The sequence below is a fragment of the Caretta caretta genome, chromosome 8 (assembly GCF_965140235.1).
Source record: "Caretta caretta isolate rCarCar2 chromosome 8, rCarCar1.hap1, whole genome shotgun sequence".
NCBI classification, from domain to species: domain Eukaryota; kingdom Metazoa; phylum Chordata; order Testudines; family Cheloniidae; genus Caretta; species Caretta caretta.
In genome coordinates, this window is record NC_134213.1 from 2,771,684 (window position 1) to 2,791,463 (window position 19,780).

General features: G+C 42.7%; 1 long non-coding RNA gene across 2 annotated transcripts in view; it reads right to left on the minus strand.

Moving 5' to 3' along the window:
• The window catches only part of LOC125641886 (uncharacterized), a 127,730-nt gene extending 108,298 nt beyond the window's left edge, over nucleotides 1–19,432 (minus strand). The window contains exon 1 of one of the 2 annotated variants that reach the window (XR_012669546.1): nucleotides 19,357–19,430. This is a non-coding gene — a long non-coding RNA (uncharacterized LOC125641886). Of the gene's footprint in view, nucleotides 1–19,356 lie in introns of both variants that reach the window. The other variant, XR_007358183.2, reaches the window with a different exon arrangement.
• Between the last annotated feature and the right edge of the window lie 348 nt (nucleotides 19,433–19,780).

Here is a 19,780-nt window from a genome sequence, read left to right on the forward strand (position 1 = left end):
TGTCCATGGATTTATATAGTGGCATTGTGACATTTTCTGTCTTATTATCCATCCCTTTCCTAATGGTTCCCAACATTCAGTTAGCTTTTATGTCTGCCATTTCAGATTGAGTGGATGTTTTCAGACAACTATCCACAATGACTCCAGGATCTTTTTCTTGAGTGGTAACAGCTAATTTAGACCCCATCATTTTGTATGTATAGTTGGGATTTTTCCCCCAATGTGCATTACTTAGCACTTAACATTGATTTCATCTGCCATTTTGTTGCCCAGTCACTTAGTTTTGTGAGATCCCTTTGTAACTCTGAGCTATCAGCTTTGGACTCAAGTATCTTGCATAATTTTGTATTATCTGTAAATGTTGCCACCTCACTGTTCGCCCCCCTTTCCCAGATCACTTATGAATATGCTGAATAGCATTGGTCCCTTTGGTCCCTATTTATCTCTCTCCACTGTGAACACTGACCATTTATTCCTATTCTTTATCTGTCCATCAAGAAATGATATTTGTAATGGTAAACTAATGTTATTGATGTTGCAAAGTTAAGCACTTGAAAGTTAGGAAATACCAGTTTTACAGCTGACTGTGCAACCTTAATTCTGCCCCCTTGGGCCCTGAATAAGACAGGAGTCCAGTGGAAATAAATAATACACTGTGACAGGGTCGGGCCAGATGGCTACAGAAGAGGAATAGAAGGCAGACATATTAGCCTCAGGTTAAGTAGGTCCCTTTTCCCTGGATAAGGTAACAAGGAAGGTTCCAGAACAATCAGGAACCTTCTGGAGGCAATTAAGACGACAGGCTGATAAGAACACCTGCAGCCAATCAAGAAGCTGCTAGACTCAATTAAGGCAGGCTAATCAGGGCACCGGTTTAAAAAGGAGCTCACTTCAGTTTGTGGTGTGCGTGTGAGGAGCTGGGAGCAAGAGGCACTAGGAGCTGAGAGTGAGAACGCGGACTGTTGGAGGACTGAGGAGTACAAGCATTATCAGACACCAGGAGGAAGGTCCTGTGGTGAGGATAAAGAAGGTGTTGGGAGGAGGCCATGGGGAAGTAGCCCAGGGAGTTGTAGCTGTCGCCCAGCTGTTCCAGGAGGCACTCTAGACAGCTGCATGCCACAGGGCCCTGGGCTGGAACCCGGAGTAGAGGGCGGGCCTGGGTTCCCCCCAGATCCTCCCAACTCCTGGTCAGACGCAGGAGGAGTTGACCTGGACAGTGGGTTCACAAAAACAGCCAAACTGAGGGCTGCTGTGAAGCTCCAAGGTGAGCAAATCTGCCAATAAGCGCAAGACCCAACAAGGTAGAGGAGGAACTTTGTCACAACACACACAGGGTACCTACTGATGCCCTTGTTTTTCTGTGCCTAATACGTAATCCTTTTATGCTTTGATTAAGGGTCTCTAATATGAACCTCCCTCAAACAAAGCATGAACTTAATTACATTGTGGGCCCTCCAATCCCCACAAATAAGTTGACAGGTTTGTAATCATTATGCCCCATGTGGTTCACCCATCCCTGCTAGTCAGGGGCTTGAAGTGAGATCAGCCAACCCGCTGGCTGCTTAGAACAGGAAACCTTCCCCCAGCAACGGTCCCATTTTCGACAGCAACTGCCAAAGCGGGACCAAAGCCATGCACAGAATGTCTCATTTACCAGACAAAATTCTCACAAAACACAAGTGACACTATTCAGGGTCTCAAAAGCAGTCGGTCAGAGAGTAAGGTGTTAGGGCTCTAAAAGTTTAGCAGGAGAGAGGAACATGTCCCCTGGCCACAAACAGCGTGCAGCATTCCAGAGCTAATTGCTACACATTCCAAAGCCATGTCATCACTGGACTGCGATGCGAACTCTTTAGCCATTATGGATGGAGAGGGCTTATGGCCCCCCGCCCCCCCAAAAACCCACATGCTTACCCTTTAAAGACAATCTCTTACCATCTACCTGCTGGAGCCAAACTAAATGCAGCTGATGTCTCTGTCCAATGTTTGGAAGCCAGTTAAAATAGGAACTCAGTTGTTTCTCTAAATACACAGAGTATATTACCTTAGTCATAAAATTGGGGACTTTCAAATCTAATTTGTTCAGCGCTAGTGCTGTTGAAGGCTGGGAAGTGTTCCAGAGGAAATCACCTCCACGCAAACAGAGATTAGCAGCTCCCCATTGCAGACATATGGAAATGATTGCTTATAATCTCCGGTAATTGTGGCTGTATTACATTCAAACCCTGTTTTCAATTTTCTTAAACTTCTAGACTGATTGTGTTATTAAATCATGCTGGCTGATGTGTTTAATAAGGACCTATTAAATGTTTATAAAATTAGGGAAATAAATATGGGCTTTTAGTCAGACTGCGTGATGGATCTGGTAACCTATTGTTAAAATAACAGCACTGTTGTTCAAAAATATACTTCAGGGCTCACTTTCAAATAAGAAATCCAACCTTCAAGGTGAGGTGTTTCCAAAACTACATGCACAGATGGTTAAAAATAAAAGACACCTAATTAGAGTAGGTCTAATTTTAACTGTCAGGAAAAGCTTTCCTTCTGTTTCAGACAATGGGTGATGGTGCAAAACGATCAGTTTGAGAGAGTTTGGAATGAGCTGAATTCTGCTCTTGTTAACACCAGCATGAATCCCAAGTAACTGCACTGAGGACAAAGCATTTATTTTGAATTTACAACAGTGTACAGCAAAGGGTGGAATTTAGCCTTCCGAGTTTTCTTAAACAGGGTCTTAAACAGACCCTGATTCCAAGGGTCTGATCCAAATCTTGTTGAAGTCAATAGGCGCTTTCCCATTAACTCAAGAGGCTTTGGTCCAGCTCCTAAATGAGCAAGCAGTCACACTAAAGAATGCAAAGGCCGGTAGGAAAGTGAATTTTGGGAACTGGACGAAGCAAAATGTTAGGGGGAGAAAATAAAACAAGGGAAAGACGCTCTCTGACACAAAAAATCAGGGCTTTATTGGAAGGTTCCCACACACCCTTTTGTTAAAGAGACATTTGCTCTTCTCTGTAACAGTATGCCCTTGCCAAAGATAATTGTGAGATGTAACAGAGTTAACAACCCTGACATCTCCCGACCACTTAACATCTATTTTTTTTTAATCTTTTAGTAGTTTTGATGAGTTAACAACATCTGTTTTCATCACTCTCAATTCCCTTCACTAATAGTTATCACCTGGCAATGAACATATAAGCATCTAACTTTTTATAACCATGGCCCACCTGCTAAAGTAATTTTGCCCTCTATCTTAAGGGCAAACATGAACCTGTTTTCTCCTGAAAATTAATATTTTATTTTGATTTTTGGGGGAATGGGGGGGATTATAAATTAATTAATTGTTAGATCTTTCAGAATAAAATGCACTGTGTCATTATCTTCACATAAACTTTTTAAAAATATAAGTAGACCATAACATTGCCATTTCAGAATATTATAAAGTAATGAGGAACTTGTATGATTCACATTAGAGAGACTGAAAGGTTTGAAGAGAATTAGGAATAAGACTAATATTTGGCAGAGCCTTGTAAATAGCTTGATTGTTATTTTATATTGGCTAAGGTATAAAAAGCTGTGTTGCGTGCCAGCAAAAGCCAGGCAGTGTGGCCAGGTAGTTACATGGCTCTGTTGTTCGCCGGTTTCACGTCGGAATGTTCTTGCTCTCAGTAGGTTATTTTTGTGGGTCTGTTTATACTCAGCCAAAATAGGGCAAGGACCCTGCAAGGCAATTATTTTTTACTAAATTTTGTTGGTCTGCCCTCAGGGGCGTCCTCCCAGTTTAATTGTTTCAGGGATTGTTGCCTTCTGGGATTTTTTTTCTTTTCAAAATGTTCCCGGTAGAATTTGTTTCTGAACAGAGCCAAGGCTTTTTTTGTTTTTTGTCTCTTTTTTAAAATGCATGTAAAATTGCAGAAACCTGCATGCCTGAAATTAATAGAGGTGTTTCTTGATGCATAGATTTGTAAATGATGTGTCTAAAGATATCTTTAGAATTGATTATATTAAAGGGGGATAAATCTTCTGTGCCCTTCCCCCACATAAAAGGTTTGGAAATAGAATTCAGTTGGGTTCCTTGAATTCAAGTTAAGACAAACATGGGAGAGATCATTTGTCTCTAGTTGTACATGAAACAACTTATAATAGTTGTGGCTAGTACATGAAGTATATGTTAGACTCCCTGGATATAAATCCCAGTGTCAGCTTACAAGGATATTGTATTTATGCACCCAACAGTATTCTTCAATAAATAATAAGAGAAAAATCCAAATTTATTAGATTCTGTTTCTGGATTTATTTTAATATGATGGCATATTCTCCCTGCTCCCCCATCTTTACATTGCTACGCTACATTAAACAGAGCCACAAGGCTCTGGCTGAAATCAGCTAAAGACAATAAATGCCTTGTTATGGCTGCCCAAACACTTAGGCACATTAGGCCATCCAGAAAGGGGCGAGCGGTGAGTGTGCGGAGAAAGGTGTGTGAGGGGTGAGGCTAAGAGATAGGAATCATGTCCTCTATTTTGTTATTTTTAGATCAGTCATATTTTTAAGACCATTCCCCCCCCACACACACACACCCCACTCACACACACAAAGGCAGGGGACACATTTTTCTCCTTATTCCCTTTAATTACTTGTATCGTTCATGACGCATTAGTGGGCTGGAACGGCAGCTCAGGTAAGTCAGCATCACTCTGTTGAAGTTAAAGGCGCACTGCTGATTTTTACCAGCTGAGGATCTGACTCAGCATCCCTCTAACAGACAGTAACTGATACATTTGTTTAAAGGACAGAGTGGACGCGCTCACACTTTATTCATTTTCTTCCCCATCCCTGCCCACCCATTCTGTGCAGGTAACCCAACATCTGTAATTAACCTGATCATAGGCGGCTCGTTATGCTCTTTTGCTATAGAGGAAAAAGTGCTGATATAAGATTAAAATGTAGGCAATAGAGTTGGCTCTATATGTCAAAGCATTTTTCCCCTTGAAATAACAATAGTGCCTGGACTGAAGGATAAATAAGCCTTTGAGGCTTTAAAAGTAAACTCATCAGTTAATTGAAAAGGCTGGATTTCCATCACCAGATCTAATATCAACTAATGTGCTCATTCATTAACCAATTGTGAGGCAGAATTGTAACTATGAGCCCAAATCTTTAAAGTTCTGCATCTCGTATGCAAATTGCAAGCATCCGCCTCAGTATTAGCAGTTTGCAAACAGGTTCAGCAAACCACATAGTGAATCGTATGCTGGTAGTGAGTTGGGGAGCGGGAAGGGAGGGCTCAGCTGAGCTCCCTGCAGACACCAGTCTGCATCACAAAATCACCACACGTAATACAACATCATTTTCCCCAATTAGTAGTCTCTCTTCAGGAAAGGCCTGAGGCGGTTGCAGCAGACGGATCCGTAGAGAGAGTGGTGGGGTCTAGGTAGACTTGCGATCACTGGCAGATCAGAGTGTGTGTGTGTGTAAAGGAGGAACAGGGGCAGGGAGGCAAACCTCACAATACCTTTCCCTAGTCTTATTCCCAGCTCAGTGCACCTCTGTTCAAACATCACTAACACACTTTTTTATGCAGGGAAAACAAAAATCAAATAATTAAAGCAATTAAAAAGCTCTGCTTATTTGACACCAAGAGTAAAAACCTAAAGAGCAGACAACAAAAGAAATAAACTAGGAAAGAGAAACCACTTTGACACCTTCCTATGCTGTTTTTCTGTCATTAACTTTGGAGCACAGAATAAGGTCATGTGGCAATCCTTTAACTGTTCCACAGAACAGTGGTGACAGGCATTTTTACTGGAGAAAGCAGGGTTGCTACAGCAGACAGTTTGGTCTGGAGGAATGTGCACAGGTTTAGATTCTGGGATCTAATCCCTATCAACTCACTGTTCGGCCTTGAGTGAGTCACTTCACCTTTCTATCTCAGTTTCCCTTATGTAAGTCAGGGACAATAAAAGTTACCCATCTCACTGCCAGGCATGTTGTTAGGACTAATTAATTAATATCCATATGGTGCTCTGAACATAAACACACTATACAAATGTTAAGTATTATTAAGAGTTTCTGGTCTTTATAGCCTAAACCTATAGTATTGATTAGAACCCTGCTTCTTTTGGTCACTGGACCAGATGCTCAGCAAGGTCATTGAAGCTATGGTGATTTATTCTGACGTCAATGGGAGTCTTTATGCAGATTTCAGTGAGCTTTGGATCAGGCCCTTAATGTTTAAAGCTAAGCTTTGATTGGAAGAAGATTCTCCTGACCTAGTGTTTCTGGGCTAGATGCTGTCTGACTTGTGCATTCTTTGCTCAGTTTCACACCATGTCTATGTTGCACAGTGTGCATGGGAAACTTTACATGATGGGCTACCTTTGCTCAATGAAATGAGATTTTTTTTCTGAATACATTTCCTTCCCTAAAGTTCACAACAATCAAATATTGGGGGCCAGATTCCCTGAGAGTGCAACTCCACTGATTTCAGAGGAGTTATACCAGTAGAGAAGCAGGCCCTGTTTTTCAGGAAAAGGAATGTGTGGGTTGGCAAGGAGAGGGAATCAATACATGACATGGCAACATACACCCTCCTATCATTCCTTTGCAACTGCAGAGGGCCTCAGCTAGGACCTACTGAGCTTTTCAATGAAGTTAGCCTTTTTGCCACTGCCTGAAAGGCCGTTTTGCAGACCACCCCCCATGATGAAGCAATTCTGCCAACTACTCTCAGGTAAAAATCTGAAGATTTGGGTAGACTCCTGAAAATTGGAATCTTTCGAAAGCTAAACATATACAAAGTGGGATTCTCTTCTGATCTACATTATGTGCACAAATTACCAAGCTGCAGAGAAAAATCTAGTCAGCAATTGCATGCAGGGGTGGGGGGAGAAGGCAGGGAGATGGGGGCGGTGTTGTTTGGCATATGTGGTTTAAAAATTGCTCAAGCTGTTGGGGGACGGAATGTAGTGCTTCATTACCTTGGCACAAGCCATGGTACAGTGCAACTGACAGCGAAGGGCTCAAAAAGAAATGAAGAGTGGGAAACTGGAAGGTGGCAAAGATTCAAGTTTTCTGTTAGAGCAATGTCAGGCGGGAGACGAGAGAAGGAATGACGTAATAGGAGGGGGTGGGGGAGAGAAAGGAGGCTAATGGGGAAATGTAAAATTTCAAATGCAGTGTTTTATTACCATATTGAAACTGCTGCTTATGATTTAACGACAGGACTGGCATGGAACAGCTCAGCAGCACAGGTCACAGTGCCAGCGGGATTTATGATTTTTTTTTAAATGCTGCAGAGGGAAAGCCGAACTCTTGTCTGGGCCTAGCAGGCCCCAAGCCCGGTAACTGCATTATGTAATCAAATGGTAGCCACTGAGAAAGCAGACTCAGCTTACAGCTCCAGGGGAGAGAGCCAGTACTGTTGGGTAATTTTATGGAGTCATTTCTAGTGGCTTTCCCTCAGAGGAAAAAAGATGAAGACTTTAACATGGGATCAGGGGCCTCTGGTCTGGCCTCCTCCAGGACAGTACTGCCAACGGAGATGTTCCTTTTATAGGACTGAACAGGGAGTCATCTCTGAGCTGGGACAAGTCCCACACTAAACTGGGAAGTTTTGAGCCCAGACAGGGCACAGATGGGCTTTTCGTGAGCCTGCTCTGTACAGTAATAAGCAGCATGTGTGGCCCGATCAGAGACTGGAGGTGAAATTCTCCCCTGTGCTGATGGCCAGCATGAAGCCTACGCATCATTTAAGTCCCACTTAAGCCTCTGATTTCAGTGGGGACTAGGCCCTGTGGTGGCTGCATTTCCCATTGGGTGAGGAGAAACACTGGGAAGGAAGTCAAGAGGGGTCGTTTTTGAAGACTCCAGCATGTGATCTCTGCTAGTTGGAGAACAGTTGAAAAAGTCCCAAGGGTCAACACAGAACTTGTAGTCACTGGACCAGATCCTCAGTGGTGTACATCGGCAAAGTCATTGAAGCTGTGGTAATTTACTGAGAAGTGGGTCCACTGTATTCCCTGTTGCCAACACTGTTTATTTTCATCTTTTCATGAGGAAACATGGAGAGGGGAAATCTTGCATTGAACTGTTTTATCGCTTCTGATTTGTTTGTGGAGCTGCCAGCTACATCGCCATTGGCACTGAATACCTCCTATTCACAGCCCATGCTCCTCTGCCAACAAATCCAACAGCCTTAGGTCAATAGTCTGTACCCTGCTTAAAAAAAATTCACCAAGAAGTCTGAGCAGCTACATTCTGCAGCATGATGAACAAACAAAGGGGAGAATCATAAATAAAAGATCCTTAAACCAGAATAAGCAGATAGATATTTCAATAAACCACTTGAGATTAGGAGTTGAAGCATCCAGGAGAATTAAGAACAAACATTGCACAAAAGTCGAGAAACAGTCACAAAGACAGAGCCAGCCTGGTGGATAATGAGATGCAGCATTATTCATCTCCTACTGCATATCACTACATGCATTGACAAATACATTTATATTTCCGTGGGATGAGTGTTTCCCGCCAGGTTCACTACCCATGTGAGGGTAAGGTAGTAAAACAACACCCATCCTGCTCCTTTCTCCACCATTACAGAGAAGACAGAATCCTTAGCTGTGGTTAAATTCTCAGGGTGACCCCACCCTCTTGTGTGTAATGCCCCAGAGAGAATCACAGCGAAACATGCCATGAGGCCAGCTCCAACGGAGAACACTGAACGGCTTCCCTCTTCCCTTGCAGATAGTCAGTGCAACATGCAGAACAGTAACAGGAAGTTCTTAACTCTGCACTGTATCTTCCTTTGATCTGTTTATAACTAAAAAGAAGAAAAGTGCCATGCCTTCATGACCACTGTTCCTAGGAGGAATTGGCAAGCTTTTGACTCAGTGGGGAAGTAGATGAATGCCTTGAGCTGACATATTAGTCAAGGGAAGATAAAGAATAATGAAAACAGATTCTTGGCATCTGGGAGGCTTGACGGAGGTAGCTGAGTGAGGGTTTCATAGACTCCATTTCAGGGGATGGATCTGTGCATTGTATATAAACAAGAGTGAGATAAGGGCCCTGTAGACCATCAGTGACATATTGCCATGAAGAGTCCTACCGGCTTGTGACAGGCTTGACCACTAGGATGGCATTTTGGGGGCGTGCTGGCTGTTTGATGGTGTAGGGATTTTCCCCCCAGCCTGCTGTAATTTTGTAGTGGACCTGTTTATACCCAGAGTTTCTTTTGGAAAAGCAAAAGGTGGCTGTTGTTTCCCGGGAGATCTTTTCACTGGATCTCCTGATGGAATGAGGGTGCTGATGCTCAGAAGGAAAGACCTGTTTCTGTTTAACTGGCTGCACCCTTATAGACGTACTTGTTCCTTTCCTATTAATGTGCCTCTGGAATAATAGATGGCTACATGCAGCGGGCCACATCCTGCCTCTGCCAGAAGTCCCCTTTGCCTGCTTTGGTAGTGGAAAAGGGACTTAAAACTGTCCTAGAAGGACATTTGGGAATTGGTACCCTTGCACAATGGCCCCTTGGAGACAGTTATAACACAATGCAAGTTGGAACAGCCCTGTTAGTTGGGGATGGGTCCTGCTTTGAGCAGGGGGTTGGACTAGATGACCTCCTGAGGTCCCTTCCAACCCTGATACTCGATGGTTCTATGTGGCTGCTAGAGTTTGTGCTGTGTGTGTCCTTGAGAGAACTCCCCCACACTGTCTCCTGGATCATGGGGCTGAAAGGTGGTATAATGCTACATTTGCCCCCTCCCAATCCCAGTACATTGAAGGGGGCTCTGGCACACTTAGGGGTGAAAGCAATATGTTAAGGTTAGGGAATTATTGCTATTTATTTGTATTGCAGCAGAGCCCAACCTCCTCCCAAATCAACCCCCCCACCACGTTAGGTGCTAAACGCTCCCCCCAGCAAGAGGCAGAGATGATGTTTTCCCATAGTAACCAAGCTACATATGTTCTGAAAGCTGAATTTATGCCGGTGGTTTGTTGTTTCCACCTAGAAGATACAGTCTGATTTGTATATCGCTCTGCATAAATTCCTTGTTAACCTTTACAACCATCTGGAGTGAGAGTCATTCCCCATATCGCAGCAGACCACAGAAATGGCAACGCGCTTAACCTAAACCACTGAGCTTTATGAGGCTGAGGAGGAGTTGGTGCCAAGACACAACTAAGGAGCTATGAAGAGGGCTAATCAGAGCCCACAGACGGAACCTGAGCTTGCGTCCACTGTCCAGGCCAGAGGGCTTTAGGGCATTCCAGGGTTCACCACAGTGCTGGCAGGTTGCAGTGGCCAGACAGCAACCTAGAAGCATGTGTTGTCATCCCTCAGAGAAACACAGTGTGGGGCATTCCCACAGGAGAAAGGGGAATGGGGTTGTTATTGCTTGTATTACATAGTGGCCCAAAACCATAGCCTTCTGTCGCTACCCATGTCCGTGCAGGCAGCAGCTTAATACAAAGCTGCTGAGTCTCTGAAGGCAGCCACACACTTAATGCTTCAATTTCCACATTTTATTTTATATGTAATTTAAAGCCCATGGTGCCTTAATTGTAAAATAAGCCTTATTAAAATAATAGCTTGAAAAGCAGTGGGGTACCCTGAGCAGCAGAATGAAGGTTGCTGGCTTAACTGCTGTTTACAAGGATTTAAAAGGAGATGCAGCCAAAATAAAGCTGTAGAGATGTTTCCAATGTGACTGATAGACCAAAGACCCCTGGATAATTAAGCCCCTTTTCTTTCTTTCTTTTTTGTGCTGTCTCTCGCTCTATTTAGCTACCCAAAGCACACCCTTTGCTGCTTTTATGATTGATGATGCAGCAAGGATACTTCAGGACTAGTAAGCAACGTGAGGCTTTGATTAATGATGGTGGGGGCACTCCCAGAAGACCAAAGAGACTAATATTATCAGAAAACAGCTAAAGCTGCTAGGAGGGATATGGGGTCCTGTGTTTTCAGAGGAAACTTTCCTTGCTAAGATCACCTTCCCACCTACTGGCTCCACCTGACTCCTGAAAATACCACACTAAATTCTCAGACACCCCAGTACTGTGCTTTGGGCAGGGATGTGGAGGGGAGGGTTAAGGTGGTTTTAAGTCATATTTGAACCCCATATATCCTGGGGCCTGGCAAGGGACAGCCTGCCTCTAGGGGTCAGTTAGAGCAGCCTCAGGATTTCTCTGATTTATACGCTGCTTCCCATGCCCCCTAGGAAATAGACAACTGCTGTAGTGAATTCTGGACATGACCCCGACCCAACCCATAGCTTGCCCCTGAATGCCCCACATATTGGGGGCTGGGAGCAGGGCCTGTGTAAGGCCTTTATGCGAGGTTCACATCAGCTAGGGAGGCCCACAGCACTGGGGATAGTCTCAGGAAGCTGATTTCCCCCACTTTATGCTGCCAGAGTGGCACAACGAGGCAGTAATATAACTTCCAGTTAGGCCAAGTGAGTCTTTGCACAAGGCAGGGGCACCTCAGCAGAAATTTCTTAAAAAGTCTATTTTGAGGCTACTTCCACTGCTTTCCGGAACGTGCATTTGGGCAAAATGCAAAGGAGAATAACAGAGAGATGTCATAAGTGTTAATAGGTCCAATGCTCCAATTTGTCGTGGTCATTTTGAAGTCTAATCCTGTTCTCGATCGTATTTGCAAGCCCTCCCAGCTTAGTGTCATCCACAATTTTTTTTAAGCATATTCACCACTCCATTATTCAAGTCACTAATGAAAATATCAACTCATACCAAACCCAGGACAGACCTCGGAGGGACTCCACTAGATAAACTTGCCCAGTTTGACAGCACACTCTTCTTTGAATGCAGTCTTTCAACACGCTGAACAACCATCTTATCGTAATTTCATCTAGAACACATGTCCCCAGTTTGCTTCTGAGAATGTCATGTGGGACTGTATCAAAACCCTTACTAAAAATCAAGATATATCATGTCTACTGCTTCCTCCCTATCCACAATGCCAGTGACCCTATCAAAGCAGGAAATTGGGTGGGTTTGGCATGATCTGTTCTGCACAAATCCACGTTTACTGTTCCTTCTAGCCCCATTACTAGATTGGCTAGAATCTGCCTGGTGCTGTGGTCTCCTTTATGACTCTTAGAGCCAAAGGTGAGCTGGGTTGGGGGAGGTGATGCACCACACAAGCGCTGCTGGCTAGAGGCATTGTGCCTGTAGAGACCAGGAGAAGACAGATTGCCTTCAAAGACACTGGCAGGAGCATGCTCTCCTGCAGCCCGTGCTCCCTCACGTGCAGCAAGCTGTTAAGCAGAGAAGGTAGGACAGAGGCCAGGACCCACCCTGTCACGAATAGTGCCAGGGGTTGGGGTAGGAGCTCCCTGTGCCTAGAGTCTAGCTAAAGATAGAGAGAGATGTTATAGCGGAGAGACACACACGCATACCACAGCTGTGATGGTGACAGCCATATGAGAAACTAATACCCTGTGATATAATTGTATTTAACATGCACTTCTTCCCACTCCACCTGTATTCTGCCCACAAATCCCACTCTCCCAGGGCCATTTCCAACATCACAAGCCCATTAGCTGATTCAAACAGCTACCTTTTAAAAAATAAAAATGAAAAAAAAAAGTGAGAAATATTTCATTTTTTCCATTCTATTAAAAAAAATCCCGTCCCCAAAATTGCACTGTTCGGATGCCCACAATGGGATTTAGTTTCCCTCCTGAACCACTAACAGATTTATTATGTACATTCTCATGAAACAGCAGGGCTAGAAACTTTATCAAACTTTATATTATTAGAAAAGGGAGAATGCCAGTTTGGCTCCAAGCAAACTGGCTTTAAAGGTGTGATATTTGTATTATATAAAGAAGCTATTTTATGCTATTTTTCAGATATGTTTTAAATTTCTTACTTTCTTCCCCTTCTGAGCCCTGACTTGTGAAGTGATGTACCTGGCTTTATAGGAATGATACTTAAAACAAAAAACACATTTAGAAAACCCCTCTAAAACCAGTTGCATGGCAATTTTTATGTAACATGGGATAGATGCACAAAATATGTTCACCTGGAGGATGGTATAAAAATTCTTATTTGCACTCATTTTGAATATCCCATTCATGGCTTCACCAGTCCTGAGTAAAATGGCTAAAGTCATAAGATAAATGTTTATTTCACATTGGACCCTTCCCCCACCCCATGGTTCCCAGTAAAGTTCAGAGACAGTTTAAAAAAAAAAAAAGCCTTATGGAAAATGGAACTTTTTGCAAAAACTGTTCACCTCATAAATTTTCAATTTTTGCAATGACATTATCAATATTTTAAAATCAAAGTTATATTCCAAATGATTGAATATTGAATATGACTGACTAAAATATTGATTAAAATGTCACAGCCTTTTGCGTCAGACAGAAAGTGGCTCAATTTTGAACCCTAAAAAAAGGAAACACGCAAATTAAAAAATTTCCCAGAAAACAGTTTTTCCCTGCTCCCTTCATTTTTGGGGCCCACTCTCGTAAAGATTTAGTACAAAACAATAGAGAAGCACTGTAATGTAGCTGAGGGGGATACAAAAATCTATGGTTATCCTCTTGCAATATCTGTGCAATAACGGCCAGTAACAGTGGATGTTACAGCTTCATATGGTTCTAATCAAATTGTTAGTATTTTACATGTCTGCATATTAAGCTGGTGATGGTCACTTGGACTCCCCACCCTCCCCTTCACTGTAAAATCTTGAGTAATATTAAATGGTTGTTGGAGCCCTGGAATTCTGGGCTTCAACAACATTTTCCTTCATTTTTCACGTGGCAAAGTGAAGGAAATATCTGGTAACATTTCAATTCCACATCATTCAGTGTGGCTTAGATAGGTGTGGTGCAACTAAGGCCTACACAGGAAAAGCTGATTTAAAGTCCTGGCAGAACTATTAGCTGATTCCCAAAAGATGTGGATATAAATTTCTTTTAGGCACATCTGCCCCGTCTGCTTTTAATTTTGAACCACCAGCTTTAATTTAGAAGCTGTACTGTAAGCTCTTCTTTTTTGTGAACAAGAATGACATAATTTGCTCAGCAAAGACCCAGAGCCAAGCTTTTGCTCTTAAGTAATCAATGAGTAGTAACCAACAGACAAATGCTCCATCTAACACTTTCCAGGGCAAAGTCTTCTAATACAGTGGTCCTCAATCTGTTTCATAGGGTGGGTCACTTAATAGAGAGATAATCCAGTGCATACCTCCCCTCTTATTCACAATTGTACGGATCATCTCCTCTCACATTCTTGATCAGCTTCCCTGTGGCAACACTGGCAGCTGATCACATGGAATAGTAGTATTAGGAAAGTATTTAATGTATTTACAGCTGCCTTTTAATGAAATTTACCCATTGGAAACAGGGAAAGCGAGCATCATGAGACCAGCCAGCTTTGAGCAACTCAGCAAGTGCTCTGTAGTCCACTGCCAACCCTTTCTCTCCATCACTCGTGTCTTGTCTTTTAAAGGGTAAGTTCTTTGGGGCAGGTAGGGACTGGCTTTTATGATGTTTCCAGGCAGTACTTAGCACAAAGAGACCTTGATCTTAGTTTGTTGGGCACTCGAGGTGCGACTTGTCATGTTCTTCTGTACCAGAAGTGGGCTGGTCACAGAGCTTGCTTATACGCACAAGATGTGTTCATCATACGATCCTTTAATGCTCTGTTGATTGTTCTGTCTGAGGAACAAACTGTAGATGTCGATGGTTTCTGTTGAGCTTTCCATTGTTGGTCTCTATCACATATGATCTGCGCACTGAGATCTTTTTCTTTATGACTGCTGGAGTTGTCAACCCTTTTTCTTCCATCCTGTCGGATACGAACATGGTCACCAGGTTCTAGACCCAGCAGTTTTCTAACTGGATGTCCTCTGTTGCAAAAGTGTTTGTAGCCTGTTTTTGCCTTTGTATGTTATTTGGCTACTCTCTTCATGTCTGGCCACTTTGGAGATGGAATTACTGTTCCAACTTTGGAAAAGCATCTGAGTTGTCTTCCCATCAGGAGTTGTGCTGGACTATATCCAGTAGCTGCTACTGGTGTTGATCTAACTCAGAAGAGCAAGGAATGGATCTTCCCCCTGCAGGATTTTCTTGGCTGTCTATACAGCTCTCTCTGCCTATCCATTCACTTGTGGGTAATGTGGGCTGCTAGTAATATGACCAAAACCATATTTCATTCAGAATTACTTAAATTTTGCTGCAATAAGTTGTGGGTTGTTGTCAGTCACTAATTGTTCTGGAATATGGAAGTGAGCAAAAGTGCACTTCAGTGCCTCAATAACACTATGACATGTTATGTCTTTCAAGTACACTATTTCTATATACCTGGAAAAATAGTTCACGACAACCAGGTAATGATGTCCTCTGAATTTGCATAAATCTGCAGCTAGTCTCTTCCAAAGTCTGTCTGGTAGGGGGTTTGTGTATTGTATGGTTCAGCATGGTCTCTTAAGTTGATTTGTATTGGATCTCCTTTCAGAAGTCCAGTATCATCAAATCCTCCAAAGGTTCTTCCACCTTTCTCACTAGGCCCATTATGGTGGCCACACTGTGCTGAGAAGGTTGTTGGTCTTTGATCCTTTGATCACATGCACTCTGAATGCATAGCTTTTGTGTTTGTAAGTTGTGGAAACTTTTTAAAGACACCATAATAGAGGTTCACCTTAAATGTATGCCCCAAATTAAAAAACATAGTAAGAGAACCAAAGAAGAGCCACCGTGGTGAAACAATGAAGTAAAAGAAGCAGTGAGAGGAAAAAAAGCATCCTTTAAAAAGTGGAAGTTAAATCCTAGTGAGGAAAATAGAAAGGAGCACAAACACTGGCAAATGAAGTATAAAAATACAATTAGGAAGGCCAAAAAAGAATTTGAGGAATAGTTAGCCAAAGACTCAACAAGTAATAGCGATTTTTTTTTAAGTACATCAGAAGCAGGAAGCCTGCTAAACAACCAGTGAGGCCACTGGACGATCAAGGTGCTAAAGGAGTACTCAAGGATGATAAGGCCATTCTGGAGAAACTAAATGAATTCTTTGCATTGGTCTTCATGGCTGAGGACGTGAGGGAGATTCCCAAACCTGAGCCACTCTTTTTAGGTGTCAGATCTGGGGAACTGTCCCAGACTGTGGTATCATTAGAGGTGGTTCTGGAACAAATTGATAAATTAAACAGCAATAAGTCACCAGGACCAGATGGGATTCACCCAAGAGTTAAATCAGCTTCTGTACCAGATGACTGGAGGATAGCTAATGTGACGCCAATTTTTTAAAAGGGTGATCCAGAGGTGATCCGGGCAATTACAGGCCTGTAAACCTGACTTCAGTACCAGGCAAACTGGTTGAAACTATAATAAAGAACAATATTGTCAGACATATAGATGAACATAATTTGTTGAGGAAGAGTCAACATGATTTTAGTAAAGGGAAATCATGCTTCACCAATCTACTAGAATTCTTTGAGGGGGTCAACAAGCATTTAAAGTCAGTAGTCTTTTCATGAATATTAAATTTCACTCTCCAGGAAGGCTCTATGTCATCACAAATGATAGACCCCAGAAACAATGGCTCTTGATTGCCTGTAATACAAGGCAGCTCCCTGGATGCTTTGGTGCAGCAAAGAGCTGCACCGTGTCCATAGTTCATGCATTTATTACACTGTGTGCCTCTAGCCAGACATGCATCATCTCTTACAATATGATTTTTTTCTATACTTTGTGCATGTAGGCTGGACTTTGTACCTTTTAGCCTAGGAGCTCTCTCTCCTTGCCTCTGGGGTTTTATGGTAATGACTTTTAACCCTCAGGTATCCATTTACAGTTTCTAAGCTAGTTTCTGGTTTTTCGAGTCTGTCAAGTTGCTCTTGGTTTTGCTGTTTCAACAGCTCAGACTGCTTTGCTCTCCAGATAGCTGTGGCCAGGGTTAAGTCTCTCTTCGATTACAGCCGCCATGAAATTTGCCATTTGATAGCTGCTTTCAACTACCATTTGATAGCTGCTTTCAACTACCTGAAAGGGGGTTCCAAAGAGGATGGCTCTAGACTGTTCTCAATGGTAGCAGATGACAGAACGAGGAGTAATGGTCTCAAGTTGCAGTGGGGGAGGTTTAGATTGGATATTAGGAAAAACTTTTTCACTATGAGGGTGGTGAAACACTGGAATGCGTTACCTGGGGAGGTGGTAGAATCTCCTTCCTTAGAGGTTTTTAAGGTCAGGCTTGACAAAGCCCTGGCTGGGATGATTTAACTGGGAATTGGTCCTGCTTCGAGCAGGGGATTGGACTAGATGACCTTCTGGGGTCCCTTCCAACCCTTATATTCTATGATTCTATGAAAGGGGGTTATCTGTTAACCCCAGTAACCAGCCTGTCTGATATTTGGGGGGGGGGGTTTGCATTCCCCCAAATCAGTTTTCAGCCAATGTATGCAGCACTCTTATAAAACATTCAACATTTTCCCCTGGTTCTTGAAGTCTCTGGTGGAAACATCCTCTGCCATAAACCACATACTTCTGCATTATAAAGTATGCATCGAACATAGCAAGAACCCTTTCACAGTCATCTTTGTAACTGTCTTCAGTACAGTCAAATGTTCTAAAGGTATGCTCTGCCTGCTTTCCCATAGCATAAATTAAAGATACCTGTATATCTGCAGTTTCTTTGTGGAGCTTTGTAGCAATGTGAAATCTTGCAAAATCCTATTTTCAGTCTGTCCATTCTAAAGGTTTGTCAAAGCTCACATTCTCTGGGGCATTGAAGAGCGTCAACCTGATTAGATCTTGCAATCTTTGTTGCTTTGTCCCTTCTGTTATTAGTTTACTTCTGACACCATGTAATGTTCTTCCATCAAATATCCACATATCAGAATATTGTCCATGAAAACCACAACTCCATTTGTGTTCTTTAACAATTCTGCCATCTTTTGGGGGAAAATTTCAGGTGCACTGGTAATCCCAAAAGGTAATCATCAAAGCAGAATCTCCCCAAAGGTATGATAAATGTAGTCAATTTAACGTTTTCTTTGGCTAAAGGAATTGCCAGAATCTGTTCGAGACATCCAGTTTGGAGAATACTGTAGCTCCTTTCACTTTGTGGAGGAAGTCATCCAGTGTTGGGAGGATACATTTTTCTCACAACTACTTCATTAAGTCTGTTAAGATCTGCACAGATTCGTACTTTTCCATTCTTCTTTATATCTGGTACCATTAGGGCACACCATGATGTTGGCTCAGAGTGTTTCTCAGTTATGCCCATCCTCTCCATTCTCTAACTCAGTTTCCACTTTATGAAGTAATGGGATAGGAATACTGTGAGGTGTATGTACATTATATGGTTCACTACTGTCACACAAATAAATAAAACCATAGGTCACCATTTATGAACCTTTGTTCTAATATCAGCTAAGTAATAAATCAGCATGCTCATACAATGCCCACACTAATACATTCCCTGTTCTAGACAGTTAACTTGGAAGACTGAGGAAAAACCTGGTTAAAGTGTCACAAGGTAAGTTTCAAAGCTCATGTTTGGCCACTGTTTGTAACAGACCTTCAGTGTTTTCAATGGCCCCACAAAGACTCCCCTGCACAGAACTCCTAGAGCCTGCAGTGGGAGGTGCCTGCATTTGATGGGCTTACAAGGACCAAACAATTTGGAAGAGAAAAGTAGTGAGATAGGTGCCTGAAAGTGAGTACACAAGAGTGACACACACAAGTGGATAGAAAGCCAGTTTTCAGCTGCGTGTAAAGATTATTGCTATATCGGACTCAAAGCAGAGGAGAGTAGTCTAGTCAAGTCTATTCAAATTCTTATACTGCCCTCATGAATTCACTGGGACTAAGCAAAGCTTAAAGCTAAGCGCCCTTCCTGAATAGAAACGCTTCCCTGAACTGGGGCCTCAGTTCCTGCTGGGCCTACCTTGAGCCTGTGGTTTAATTACCATAAGCTTTTTCTTCACTGCTAAAGAGGGTACGTTACCTCAGGGTAACAAATGTACTTGCGCTATCCTGAGGGATAAAACACAGTGAAAGCACGGGACTTTGGTTTTACTGTGAGGCTTTACTCAAGTGAGAGTTTAGAGCTGACCTCATCTGGTTCACCTCACAGTAAAACTGAAGTCCCTTGCCTTCATTGTGTTTTTACCTCAGGATAGCTCATGTGGATTAGTTATCCTGAGGTAACACCTTTGTTAGCAGTGAAGACACAACCTTTAAAAAGTTACTAACTCTACCCTAGCACATATTAGTGACCGCATTATTCCCCTGGTAGCAGCATAAATAATGTGTGCAACTCCACTGCAACTCTGAACATCCATCTACATTCCTAAAGAGACTCCCCGAGGAGCCTTACCTCCACACTCCTGAGCATCATGCCAACTTCATTGTAGGACTGGAGGGGTCTCCAGCCATCTCACTTGTGATTCTAATTGCTCTGACAAGCTGTGGAAGTACACATGGTTTAATGTGTAACCCTATTAAATAATCATTCACTGTCTGTGCTTTTGATACCCAGGATCTGTTGAAGTTTCACATAGAAAAAACAACTCAGTTGGCTTTTGAGAAATGAGCAACTCAGGTGCTTTTACAAATGCAGCAGGACTTCATGCATATCAGACTTCACATGTCTAAAACTGTATGTGTTGCTGATATTGGCTGACTGTAACATATTATGGAGCTTGTTTGTGTTGGTTGTGTTTCGAAGCTGCGAATTCAAATCCTTCCTTTTCCTGACGGGGTCGAAATTCAAGTTCAAGACATGAAGCAGTGGTTGAGAA